Consider the following 13,536-nt stretch of genomic DNA (forward strand, 5'->3'; position numbering starts at 1 on the left):
AGCGTGCCCAGGCCGTGACGCGGTCTCCTCCATTCCGCACAGAGCACCACTTGTACAATCCTGCCGGCTCATCTCCGTGCGTTCTTTCCGTTCCTGGTGCTGATGAGTTTTCCATCTTGTACGCCGCAGCTCTTGGATTTCTTCTGAGGATGGGGAGTGCGGACCCTTGGCACCTCCAGCTTTTATTTCCCTGGGTGGTGTTTTTGGGTCTCGCCTCTCAACGGCTGCTGTGGTCTTCCTGGTTTTCCAGGCCGTACGCTTCCAGCGGTTTCTTTTTGTTGGTTGTTGGAGTTTGTTTGGTGGTTTTTAGGATTTTTTCTCGAGTTGGCATCTTGGTTTGTCTCTTTGACTGTGAGGAGACCTCCACTGGACGCTCTTGGACCGGAGTCCTGCTAACAAACCGAGTAGTGCAAACGGCCTCCATCTTAGTGCAGCCTCGCTGGTGTGCCGCGCTATCGACCAGCACAGCGCCCAGCTTCCATCTTGATAGCCGTCGGACGTCCTGATTGGTTTGGGAGGGGGAGAGCCGAGGGTCCCCGTGACGTTCTGCTTGTGTTGAAGTGTTGTGCGTACCTTTTTTGTTTTGTGGACTTTTTATCCTCGACTGGGGAGTTGGAACACAAATCCTTCACTCCTCACTTTCTGGTACCGCCGACTCGCACTTCTCCATTTGTCGTCTGCTCCTTCACTTATGTCTGTTCATTTCTTGTGTCGTGGAGGACCGAGGCAACGCCTCTCGCACGTCTTCATCTCTGTGTTTTTAATGTGGGAGGTTCTTGGTAACTTGTCTCATGACAGTCACTTTGGGTCAGGGAGTTAGTTGTGTGGATTCCTGTTGCTGAATGTCAGGATGGTTCAGGTGGTTAGTCGGCCATTATTGCCTTTGCTCATTTGTGTTTCTTGTATTGGCATTTATCATGTTGGAGAATCCCTGGAAGAGTTGTGTGTGGGTGAAAAGTTTGATAGAACTCCTCTGAACGAGCTGTCGAATCGACAAGGATTTGCTGTCTCGATGTATCAAGTCGTTGGCCACATACCAAGGGGCATTGAGGGCTTTGTCGTGAAGGAGGAGCGCTTTGGAAGCGTGTCCCCCATACCGGTGCTGCGTACAGTCACTGAGCTCTGATGATGATGAACAGAATTATTTTGTTTGTTCGGAGTCTTCAGAGGCCCTTTGTCACCGTCAGTGTGAATTATCAGGCTGACTTTTATCACTCGGACCTGTTCAAGTTTGGGTTTCAAGGCTTGTAGTGATGTGGTGATGGCGTAAAAACACTGACGAGCAGTAAACGCAAGAGGAAACTGACAACTTTGAAAGAGAATCTCGATTTGTATCAAACATCTCCAAGAAAAAGAGAGTTTAATCGAGTCGGTGTGTGTGTGTGTGGGATTGGAGATTTGAACCCGTTGTATTACAGCTGCCATTCATTCAGAGTTGGTGTCCAATAGCGTCCAATAGCGTCCAGCTGCAGTGAGACGCTCATCTCTTTGGACTCCGCCCACTTTCCAGGAGCCACTCCCCTGTTTCTCCGCCTTCGCTGGACGCCCCTCGGGTCGATTTCAGTTCCTTTCAGCTCCAGCTGTCAAACCAGTGGACTCGCTAGTTCTGAGGCCTTCGTGTTCGCCGGTTATTCAACTTCTAAGCTGTTGAGCTCGCCCAGTCCTGCATCCGAAACAAAATCATAGGATAGATGTGTCTTTTGTTATTGGTTTTATTTATATATTTATTAATCAAATCCAACGTCTGTCTCTGTATGTCTGTCAGCTTTTCACAGGAGAACTAATTCATGGGTTTAGATCAGGTTTTGTTCTGTAATTTGCTGGAACATTCCGGTTGATTTTGAGACTTCTGTTATTCCGCTAAGAATCAGAGTTCACAGAGAGAGAGAGAGAGAGAGGCTGGGGGGCGGGGCCCTCCTTACTCACGTGCCAGCCTCCGTTTGAGTTGGTCCGCCTCTCGCCACGTTTTGGGGGGTACCTCGCCTCCGCTTGGCTAGCGACACGTTTGATTTTTAACGTTTGTCCTGCTTCACTACTATGTGGGCGGAGCCGCAGGGGACGGCGTGTGTGTGTGTGTATACTAGGGGGCTTCGCTCGCTACGTGCCAGTCACTTCATGTCTCTGCCACTCGTGTTTGTGGATTTCACTTTCACCAAACAACAAATCTTTTCATTCCCACATTGGGATGAAACTCTACTCCCTGATGGCAACACGAATTAAATGATCTACAAGTCCCCGACTTAAAGTTTAAAGCCAAACAATATATCCGATCTCTTTTCGCTGTTCCGTTATTTCACCGAGTAATAATTTGTTTGTTTGCACTAATGTGATCTTTACTATCATTTTTTTTTTGAGAATTTTGAATGTTCGTACTTCCATTATCTAACCTTCTCTGCATGTGAATCACGCCAACGTTGATGTTCTATTTTGTCTTCCACTCTTTGTCTTTCATTTCCGGCCCCGCGAGACATGAAAGTGTCTCTCTTCTCAAGATTTTTTATTATAATAGAGAGATGTGTGTGTGTGTGTGTGTGTGTGTGTGTGTGTGTGTACACATCTACAAGGTAGTCCAGATCTAATTATGCAGATCCTGATCGTCCGGATGAGTTTGATTTATGTGGAGACGATTTCAGTTCGAGAGACGATTTTTCATGTCGTCAGTTCACACACTTCTGTGAATTTCTATGTAATAAACTTTAATAAGTTATAGCGTAATGAAAATGACATAATTAGATCTGGACCACCCTATATTATATATATATATATATAGGGTATATACAGTGCATCCGGAAAGTATTCACAGCTTCATCACTGTTTCCACATTTTGTTATGTTACAGCCTTATTCCAAAATGGATCAAATTCATTTTTTTTCTCAGAATTCTACACACAACACCCCATAATGACAACGTGAAAAAAAGTTTACTTAATGTTTTTGCAGATTTATTAAAAGTAAAAAAAACTGAGAAATCCCACGTCCATAAGTATTCACAGCCTTTGCCATGAAGCTCCAAATTGAGCTCAGGTCCATCCTGTTTCCTGATCATCCTTGAGATGTTTCATTGGAGTCCACCTGTGGTCAATTCAGTTGACTGGACATGATTTGAAAGGCACACACCTGTCTATAGAAGGTCCCACAGTTGACAGTTCATGTCAGAGCACAAACCAAGCATGAAGTCAAAGGAATTGTCTGTAGACCTCCGAGACAGGATTGTCTCGAGGCACAAATCTGGGGAAGGTTACAGAAAAATTTCTGCTGCTTTGAAGGTCCCAATGAGCACAGTGGCCTCCATCATCCGTAAGTGGAAGAAGTTCAAACCACCAGGACTCTTCCTAGAGCTGGCCGCCATCTAAACTGAGCGATCGGGGAGAAGGGCCTTAGTCAGGGAGGTGACCAAGAACCCGATGGTCACTCTGTCAGAGCTCCAGAGGTCCTCTGTGGAGAGAGGAGAACCTTCCAGAAGGACAACCATCTCTGCAGCAATCCCCCAATCAGTCCTGTATGGTAGAGTGGCCAGACGGAAGCCACTCCTTAGTAAAAGGCACATGGCAGCCCACCTGGAGTTTACCAGCAGGCACCTGAAGGACTCACAGACCACGAGAAACAAAATTCTCTGGTCTGATGAGACAAAGATTGAACTCTTTGGTGTGAATGCCAGGCGTCACGTTTGGTGGAAACCAGGCACCGCTCATCACCAGGCCAATACCATCCCTACAGTGAAGCATGGTGGTGGCAGCATCAGGAACTGGGAGACTAGTCAGGATAAAGGGAAAGATGACTGCAGCAAAGTACAGAGACATCCTGGATGAAAACCTGCTCCAGAGCGCTCTTGACCTCAGACTGGGGCGACGGTTCATCTTTCAGCAGGACAACGACCCTAAGGACACAGCCAAGATATCAAAGGAGTGGCTTCAGGACAACTCTGTGAATGTCCTTGAGTGGCCCAGACTTGAATCTGATTGAACATCTCTGGAGAGATCTTAAAATGGCTGTGCGCCGACGCTTCCCATCCAACCTGATGGAGCTTGAGAGGTGCTGCAAAGAGGAATGGGCCAAACTGGCCAAGGATAGGTGTGCCAAGCTTGTGGCATCATATTCAAAAAGACTTGAGGCTGGAATTACTGCCAAAGGTGCAGAGACAAAGTATTGAGCAAAGGCTGTGAATACTTATGGACATGGGATTTGTCAGATTTTTTTATTTTTAATAAATTTGCAAAAACCTCAAGTAAACTTTTTTTTACGTTGTCATTATGGGGTGTTGTGTGTAGAATTCTGAGGAAAAAATGAATGTAATCCATTTTGGAATAAGGCTGTAACATAACAAAATGGTGGAAAAGTGATGAAGCGCTGTGGATACTTTCTGGATGTATACCCTATACAGTATATATTCTATATTATATATAGGGTGGTCCAGATCTAATTATGCCGTTTTCATTACGCTGTACTCATTCGTAGCGTTTAGTCTAATTTGATTTTTTTGGTCCGTCTCTATTACGGGGGTCCCGTCCGCACTCTGAGCTCGTCTGTGTGTCTGGAGCACCCGAGTCATCACAATCAGCTGCCAGGCATTTTTTCCCACGACCTCTGAGGGACAAAACCCAACAAACGGCTTTTCATTTTTATGTGAAACTTTACGCAGAATTCAAAGCTGCCATTGCGCACGTGAGTGTCGCGGTCGCCTTTTCTCCTGTTTGAAATCTCCCTGACGTGTGTGTTTGATTGTGTTTTTTTTTTTATCTTCCTGATTTTAACAGCGCCACTCCGACCTTCCTGGCGTTGCTGATGGCTGTGCCCGATTCTGAATTTACGTAAAGACTGCAAAGCGCCATCTTCATGTCCTGATGCAGCGGGCAGAGTGGGGTGGGAGCTGCGGACCAGAGGCGGCCGAGGGGGATTGTCACCTCAGGCAGGAGGATGCATTTGCGTTTTTTATTACTAATAAGTATTCAATAAAATTAAACGATTTTGAGAACAAAATAAATGTATTAATTAAATAAAAACCACAGAACGCAGTAATCGTACAATAACAATAGGAACATACAATATGTTTTGATCATTTTTGGTTTCTCCCCACCGTCTCCGGTGGTGTTAAGAATATTCTCGGTGCACCTTCTGAATTTGGATCGGACTGAACTGAACTGGACTCATGAATCGCTTTACAAAGATCTCCACGTGTAGCTGCTTTAAGGTCTGGAATTAACGTCATGGCCTGACTTTTGAAACTATTACATTACGAATAAAAATGGAAACTAATATTGAAATCATAATACAGTAGAATGTAACATACAATGAAACATTTTCACTTCAACTTGCCTGAACTTTAACGTATTTCAAATCATCCTTTCTGCTCGCTGGCCTGGCGCACCGCACAATTAACGGACATTAATGACAAACGAACTGCAGCGCTGACACATACGGGCGACATCTATGGGGACACAAGCGACAGCGTCCGAGGCAAATCGCCATTTGATGAACATCGCAACATACATTTGGCTTTTTCTTTTTCTTTTGCAGTTTATTCATTTTCATTTGTCATCAGTTTGGCGCCCTTTCCTATCGTTCACCCGAACCACGTGCCTCATTCGCACCCCCCACCCCCCAGCATGCAGTTCGGCATCCAGAGCTTCTAGCCCGTCTGAGACTGGGTGCCATCCTTCAGGCTCCTCCTTTCTTTGCTGTGCCAGGCTGCCAGGCGGATGTTTACATCCAATCAAAGTCGTGCTGCGACCGCCACGCGCAAACTTGCATCCTTGTGTCCGGCGCCCGTTACTCCCCGCCACTCGCACCAATGTTGCTGTTTTTTGCCTGCCTTGTTCTTCTGATGATTTGTCTTCATCATTTCTGCCATTTTGTTGCTTTTATAGATTTTTTTTTACAGCTGGCATATCAGGGGCATGTGCTGTGAAGCCTTCTCTGGCAGCACTGATCCCAAGGCAGGAGGTGCCGGGCCATCACAGGCAAATAATCTGTGGGATTATTTTAGGTAGCAGATAGTTTGGGACAGACATCTTCAAGGACGGGAGAGAGAGCCCACCAGACAAGGGAAGAAGATGCAGGCAGCACCCGGGTAAAGACCAGCCTGTCTTGTCACATCAAAGTGCTCAGCAAAGCCACTTTAGCCCCCAAAGGTCCAATTACAGTTGGTGGACGACTTCATCCGGGGGATGCCTAAATTAGCAGCCTTGGTTTACATGTCCACCCACGTGCCGCGGGTCCTTACTAAGGTGGGTCGCCTTCTCCACGAGGAGGTCACATTCACTCGGCGGTACCTTAACAATGGCTGAGGTGGTCTTACCTCGGTGGGCCCCAGGAGGTGCTATAAGAGCTCCACTCAGAGAACACCAACCACTTGTTGGTCGCTACCCCTAGAGGGCACAACTGAGGGCACCTCAGCCAAGGCCCAGGAGCTCTGCGGTTGACGGGACTCCTGGATGTGGCGGTCCGCTCGCTCGCTCGCTGCCTTTGGAGGTTCTGCTCTTGCTGAGGCCCACAGATCGCGACACCCGAATCAGCGGGACGTGCGCCATTCGAACCTGAGCAGAACCAGAGCAGATCCTGCCAGGTCACCGGTGTCCTTCGGCTCGGGGGTCTCCGCCTTTGACGAGCCCCTCCCTCCACGGCCGATACTCAATCGATCCTCTCGAAGTGCCCGTTAAAGTGAATCGATTTTTTTAATTTTTTTTATTAATTTCTAGGATCGGGCGCTGGCACAGTAGTGGGCTGCCAACGGCCCTCAGGGTTAGGAGAACGGAGCTGACAAGGCAGGGTCAGAGGTGAGATATTTTCAGCCTGAAAAGTTAAACATGTTAGACGCCGCAGGTACGCAAAGATTCAGGAAAGCTTTAAGGGGAATGAAGTTTAAACAACTCGAATAAGGGAGCCAAACCGCCGCGCAGCGTGTGAGTTCAGTGAGTTGGCGGTTTAACCGAACAGCGACGCCTCGTTCTGGGCGAGTCACGTGCCTGGATTTGCGGTTTAACCAATCAGGCCGTGGCGCCTTCAAAATGACGACGTGTCTGGGAGGAAGTTTTACACTTTGGAAAATATCCGGAATTTCGGCTCCTAAAATCTGAAAACCTCACATCCTGCTCCTTGGTAAAAACTGAACTGAGCACCTGTGGAAGTCGCGGCGCACTTCGTTTCTCAGAATCTTTACTTCCAAACAGCGCAGATATTGACGAGAACAGCCGGCGTGTGTTCTTCACTTCATGGGCGAGCTGACACTTCGTTACAAATGTCGTTCCTGCCCTTAATTATTTATAAGCCTAATTCACCGTAACTAAGTGAATTTATTCCAAATCGAAATTCCAATTTCACAATGGCGTAGCTAGGGGGCGCGGTCCGCTCGGGGCGCCATTATTGGCCAAAAGGCTCAGAACCATCCGCGTGTAACAAAAAATATCACTCATGAATGAAAACAAATCTAATTCTCTGATTTTTATCCACAAATACTTCAAAAATAATTTTCTGACTGTCCTTCTGTGACGGCATCAGAACTTTATGAGGCAATGAGAAAAATAACCCTAAACATTACAACGATAAGAATCTCAAGGAAGATAAACAACTAATATAAAATGTATAAATTTGTTTCGTTATCAATCCGAAAGCCTTCTTGCTCATCCCCACCTTGCACTTTTGTACACTGCACTGGTTGACGGTGCGAAACAAAACGTGTGGCTACCGCAGGAACTTCCGCGTGTCCAGGCCTTGGCGTTTCATATTTAACCCGCTCTGCTGTTTTCTAAAGACAATGTTAATTTTCCACGTTATATATTTCCACAGTCAAAATGAAACTCAAGACCATCACGGCAAGCCTATTAATCCACACACAAACTTACAATAACTTCCTAATTCCCATAACTCGCAATACCCAGCAACGCTTCTTAAGGCAAGAACACCCCATTAAAACCAAATCATTATCTAGCCCTGTTCTTAAATATATTTGTAGTTCTAGTTTAGTTTATATATTAACATATTTTCAAATTAACTGAACATAAAAACGTTAATACAGAACTTGGCTCATACACTGGTTCTGGTTTCCGCAGCGTAATTATATTCAACTAGTAATTAGAACACGGCTCGTCAGTGCAGCGGCTTTACGATATTCTTGTCTAGTTGGTGCTTAGCAATAATTTTTCACATATAATTTATTTATGTTTCTCAATATATGAAATCTATACAAAATGTCTCCTAATTTTTTCTCTATACGTCATTTTAATTCTCTATTTAAATAGGTTAACATATTCAGATAGGCGGCAAATTGAAGCCCCGCCCCCCGCGCACGAACTTAGCTCCGCCCCTGCAATGTCACGTTTTCCAGGTGAGATTTTATTTTCGATTCTTCTTTCAGCCGCTCAGCTAAAAACGAAATGTCGCCATCCATCAAGGTACAGTCCGTCCGTCGTATTTAAGTGCTGCTTTGGAATATTTGAATGGAAAATGTCGTAAGTACACTGCGGTGGGCAGGCGCCCTGCCCGGGGTTTGTTTCCTGCCTTACGTTCTGTGTTGGCTCCAGCAGACCCCCGTGACCCTGTGGTTAGGATATAGCGGGTGGGTAATGGAGGGAGGGATATCGTTATTACCACCCGCTGTACCTAAATGGTTTTTAATTGTAAATGGGGAGCCAACGATAAACGTTGCAGGTGATTAAAGAAAACCACACATTGATTCTGTCGTGCAAATACAATATCTGTTTAGTTATCAGTTGATCAAAGTCACAAGTCACTTCAAGTAAATTAATAACATTTTCATAATTCTTTCATTTCCATAAAGTCACCAATCCTAATTATGCCAATAAAGAAAGTGCGAATTCACAGACGACAAGAACAACGCGCACTTGCCGCTCCCAGGAGACCAGCCGCCTGCTGCGGTGTGAAGATTTCTACTCCTATTGATTGATTGATTGATTTATTTATCCAAGAACCATAGATATACCGAGAAAAACATACAAGAATGAAGATAAATGCAAATAACCGAAACTGAAAAGAGTAAAATGATTTTTATTTTTCTAGAAGTTAATTTAGCGCGCGTGCCCTTTTTTTTTTTTTTTAGAGTTTACGACAGTTAAGCTCCACCAATGAGAATGGAAGGAGTGGCGTCGGTTCATTTAAAAGGCGCGACATATTCCGAATATTTGTAACGGCTCACTAGTTTGCCAGTGACGTCACATCCCAATTCGAGTGATAAACTAAAGGGTTATATCATCTAAAAACCCAGAAGGCAGTATAACGGCGTATTGTGACATCACAGCATCCTCAGAAGTCCTCCAATGTCCTCATTTCCAGGGTCGGCAGACCTGCGCATGCGTGAATGTCGTAGACGGGGTTTGGCTCCGATCACAAATGCACCATTTAATAGTTCACACGTGATTCTGAGTATTTAATTATTTAATCGTATGACTCACGTGACACGGTCCTCTCTTGACACACACAGCCTGATGGTGCCGTTTAAGGTCCATAATTAAAATGAGACGCCAATCAGACGTGGGCACCAATCGCGGTAACCAAATGAACGAGAAGCGGCAGACAATCGAGGAGCTGGAAAAGAACAAGTCGGCCATCACTGGCTGGATGCCCACCACAAGGCAGGCAGGCTGGCTGGTGAGTGCCCGGGTGGGGGGCACATAGTGTCGATAAAGAAGTGAGATGTCACCCTAACGTCAACTGCAGTTGTCATGTCACGTCGAGGCTGAAAGTCGAGAAATGGAAAAACGATTCAAGTCAACGTCCCAGAGAGATCCACGGATACCGAGGGGTCCTTTCTTCATCCAGCTCAGGTGGTCTTTACAGGGATCCGCCTTTCTGCCCCCTCTTCTCCATTGGGGTGTGTGTGTCACTTTGTTCTTTCACCCTGTGACTTGATGGCAGTTTTTGGGTACATCAGCTGATCGGCCCCCAGGGTCTCGTCACTCGCCAGCTAATCTGTGACTGAGATGCTAGCGAAGTCCCAATGTCACCGAGCGTGTACCCCCTGGTCGGTTTATCTGTGTCCTCACAGCTGATAAAACTCCGTTCTATTTGCATATCCCCCACAATTCCTTGCTGCTGCCCTTCCTCCAAACCCCTTAAAGGGTTTAAATATTCTTAAAATACAAACACATGAGCGTGAAGCACCCGCTTGTTAAATATCACAAGTCTTATTTTTAATGTTCTCCTTGTTCCACGGCCCCCCACGGTGGGTTTTGAAGGTCATCAAGACAGAAGTTGGCTTCTATTCAGCCCAGAGGGTGGTGTCCTTGACAGGTGGCATGGGGACAGAGGACAAGCGCTGGCCACCAATGTCACATGCGTCTCCTTGGCCTTTTGTTGGGGTGTCGGTGATGTTTGAGGTGGCAGACTCCATTGTCACCCATCTGTCATAGTGGTCTTCACGGAGGAGCAGCTGGAAACGCAGCAAAGGGCACAACTGAGGACCCCTGACATACGCAAATGGAGGCCAAAAGAACTCAAACGTGGAGACGTTGCGCTTTCCAGGCTGCCACCGGTTATATTCGGGGACAGCAAGACCCCCCCAAGCAGGCCGGCCATTAGAAATCATCGAGAGTTGGATTGTGTTGTTTTCCTGTAAATCGATGACACTTTAAATGTCACACGTTTGAGACCCCTGCAGTGTAAACAGTGAGGTCAGAAAGCAAAGCATTTTATGATGACAAAGAACATTCAAACAGGCGGCGCACCGCAGACGTTAACACGAATACGCCACGGCGCTTCGTTTAATGGCAGAGGAGCGACGAGGGCCAAAAGTGTGGGACGGGCGCAGGGCGAGACCCTGGGGTGGACGGCTCATCATCTACAGCCAAGATGGTGTGCCCCCCCCCATATGAAGACTAAAAGTCAACGAGGGTCACTCTCGAGTTAGACGACACACGAGGGAGGGGGGGTCTCACCTGGTGGGCCGCGTGCAGGTCTGGTCTCCATACTGCAAAAGAAAAATAGACAGAGCAGCACAGGAGGAAGTCCAGACGAGTTGAACCTTTACAGGTAAAGCAAAGACAGACCGGGGCTGGGGGTCACGGCTGAAGTGCTTTGGGGACGGAGGGTCCCAGCCATTACGTTTATAGTAAGTCCTTCAACAAGAACACACGGCCACGGACAGACGATGGTGAAGGGCGCCTTCTACATAAACAGCAGAAAGTTGTCTTTCCACACAAAGAACAGCAGACAAGTGACAAGTGGTGGGGAGGGGGAGGTGGGCCGGGGGACCTTCAGATGTCAACTCTTGAGACACTCGAGGTGAACAGGATGAACGAGGCGGTTGGGCGGCCGGCGGTGTAAGCCAAAGGTTTGAAGTGTGTCACTGAGCCCTGTGAGGTTTACTCCAAATTTGTCCTTTTATTCAATAAATATCTGTGCCCCGTGGCTCTGCCCACATCGTAACGAAACAGGACAAGCTTTAACAATCAATCATTTTTTAAAAATTGTAATTTATATTGAGAAGAATTGATATTGATTGATGCCCTGTGGTGGGCTGGCACCCCGCCCGGGGTTTGTTTCCTGCCTTGCGCCCTGTGTTGGCTGGTATTGGCTCCAGCGCACCCCCGTGACCCTGTAGTTAGGATGGTATTGATCGATAGCTTTCGTAGCCGAGGGCCTCTTGATATCCAATAGTTTTGGTTTTGCTCTCAGGGGTGAGAATGGAGCTGCGATCTCTTTGCCAAAAATGTACCAAGTTGGGATGGCATCTCTGGCCAATGGGAAGGTCGGTACGCTCTGACGTCACCTCCGTGTCTGATGGCGTTCAGCTCTGATGGAGAAGAGCAGGCGGCCGGTGAGCAGGGACCCTCTAAACCACACGGAGCTCCGATCTCTCTAGATGGATGATGATGATGATGTCCGCTCAACAGGACAGGCGCCGCTAGCTACGCGGAGGCGACACGTGGCGACAGGGAGAGCGACTCGAACGGAGGATGGCGCGTCAGTGAGGAAGGCCCCGCCCCAGCCTCTCTCTCACGGAGACGCACACGAACTCTGCGAAGTTAGCGCGATGAGTGAAGTGGCAGTGCAGTCAGGACAGACTCGGCGACCGGAGACACTCCGAGGCCCCTGTCCGCGGCATCGTTGGACTCCTCCCACTTTCCACCCCGTGTTTTGTGCTAAGTGTACTATTGTAGTAATGGTGGTAAACTGAACGTCTGTGCAAAAAAAATCTCTCTATTATAAAAAGAAATCCTGGAATGGAAAAAGCAAGGCGACGATACGTGATCTTCTCGGAAGTTCTCGAAAGATATTTAAAAGACCTGCGAGACAAAAGAGACTTGCCACGGAGCGTCTCGCGGTGACCGTAAACATGAGACTTGGTGCCAAGAGACTGTCCCATGCAGGGCAGAAATCATATAAGAGCACATCCATCAAAAAACAGTCAGTCGTGTAAAAGCACGTAGTGCGCACACATCCTGTGCTCTAAAACACATATAAAGCGTATCAGGACAATACGGAGAACAGACACTCAAAGGCGCTGGAGAGAAAAAACGGCAGATATGAGATCGTCAGACCAGTAAAATTCGAAAGTATGGTCGCGTGCCAGGCAGGTTGCGGCCTTTTTGGTTTTAAGTGACTGTTCGGGTCCGATTGAGGGATGGCGGAGTACAACACCGAAGACTGATAGACGAGATTGGAGAGGGTGCTAGAGACAGGCCCGCCGCCAGGGGGGGGACAAACAGGACTCTGGTCCGGGGCCCCTTCACGCTTGATTTGTTTGGCATGTGGGGACCCGGGGGAAGGCAGAGGGGCCCACACGTACCCAGTTGTCTGGGGCCCAAATATTTCTGGCGGCGGGCCTGCGTTTGGGGTTACGAAGTCAGCGATTGTTCAAGTAAAACTTACAAGGGACGCTATTGGCGGACGGCTGAGGAGCTACCCAATCAGAGCACGTATTACGTTTTAAATGAAAGTCCTCAATGATATACGATATGCTTCCCGCGCGGTGCTTCGCATACCGAGCAGCCCTTTTGATTTTTGATTGTTTGATTCTCTCTCTCTGACATTCTCTGCTCCTCACGCGCACTCCTTTGAAGACGAAGATATGTTTGCAATCTTAATTGTGAGACGGAATTGTCATGGAGCACAGTTTAAACTCTCGAAAAAGAGACACATGTTTGTTTGCAGTGTTTTAAAGTCCCTGTCTCCACAGCCTCCTGTATTTCTGTGCAAATCTGTGACCCAAGCGTGACAATAGAAAAAAAAGAACAATATAAACGGATGGTCTTAACTTCGCGGATTTTCACCTTTCGCGATCAGGACGAGGTGTGATTGAAAAAAGAGCAGGACAAACCGAGGTCAGAAATAAAAGGCAAAAAGTAGCCAACAAAGTCTTTTCGCATTCACATTCAATCCATCCATTGTCTAACCCGCTGAATCCGAACACAGGGTCACGGGGGTCTGCTGGAGCCAATCCCAGCCAACACAGGGCACAAGGCAGGAACCAATCCTGGGTAGGGTGCCAACCCACCGCAGGACACGCACACAAACCCACCCACACACCAAGCACACACTAGGGCCAATTTAGAATCTCCAACCGGAGGAAACCCACGCAGACACG

The sequence above is a fragment of the Polypterus senegalus genome, chromosome 13 (assembly GCF_016835505.1).
Source record: "Polypterus senegalus isolate Bchr_013 chromosome 13, ASM1683550v1, whole genome shotgun sequence".
NCBI classification, from domain to species: domain Eukaryota; kingdom Metazoa; phylum Chordata; class Cladistia; order Polypteriformes; family Polypteridae; genus Polypterus; species Polypterus senegalus.